We start from the raw sequence: 1,046 nt of genomic DNA on the forward strand, positions 1-1,046 counted from the left end.
TTTATTATTATTTTTTGTTATTATTTTTTTTGGGTTTTTTTTTTAAATACTGTTTAAGTGGACCGAATAATTCGGTTTAATTCGGATTCGGTCCGAATTATTCACGTTTTATATTCACTTTTGAAAAAATCGTAAATTTTACCGAATTTTATTTTTAATTCGGATTCAGTCAGAATTTTTGATAAAATTTAGAAAAATTCGGTTCGGCCGAATAATTAACACTGATCTGGACTAATATTCAATATAGGGGATACCAAAAAGATGGGGCAAAACTAGAAATCATATCAAGGATGGACATATGGAACAAAGGAAAAAATAAATAAATGATCATCCATAAGATAAAGAAGAAAGGTACCAAACAATAAAAATTAACAGGAATATTAGGTCATAGAGAGAGAGAGCATTGCCACCATTGCCAATACCCCTTGTTCTCTGGGTTCACAACATTAATGTTCTGACACAGTTTTGATGATAATATTGTAAAGATAAACAAAAAAGGCTATGTATGAGTCAAAACATCTGCATTTGATAGCGAAGCTATGATGGTCTAAGGATGTCATCCAGATAAACTTTAGACAAAGAGCCAAGAGTCTTTCCTCCCAGGATTTGATCCTGGAGGGAGGGGCTCTCAGCTCCTTGTCTAAAGCTTGTTCTGATATCCTTCCTTTAAACCTGATAAAAAAAAAAGGGAAAATTATATCAATTTTTTATTGCATTTATTGAGAAACACAAATAAATCATGGAAAAAATTATATCAATTCTTTAAAGTAAAGAGAATGAAGACATTGAAATGACATAAATTGATGCCCATGTGCACTCCCTCATGGGCTCCTTGCTAGCATAGGAGCTACACAACCAAGGAGGTTTTGATCCCCTAAGTCCAAAGATAAACCCTTTAGACATGCTTATATCAGATTGACAGATAAAAATACAGAGACAGAACCACATGAAGACATTGAAATGATATAAATTGCAGAAAAAAAAAATTTTGTTTCAAAATTTGTACTCTTGAAATGTGCCTGACTAGGTTAGAAAAGAGGTTGGCT

The sequence above is a fragment of the Macadamia integrifolia genome, chromosome 8 (genome assembly GCF_013358625.1).
Source record: "Macadamia integrifolia cultivar HAES 741 chromosome 8, SCU_Mint_v3, whole genome shotgun sequence".
In the NCBI taxonomy this organism is placed as follows: domain Eukaryota; kingdom Viridiplantae; phylum Streptophyta; class Magnoliopsida; order Proteales; family Proteaceae; genus Macadamia; species Macadamia integrifolia.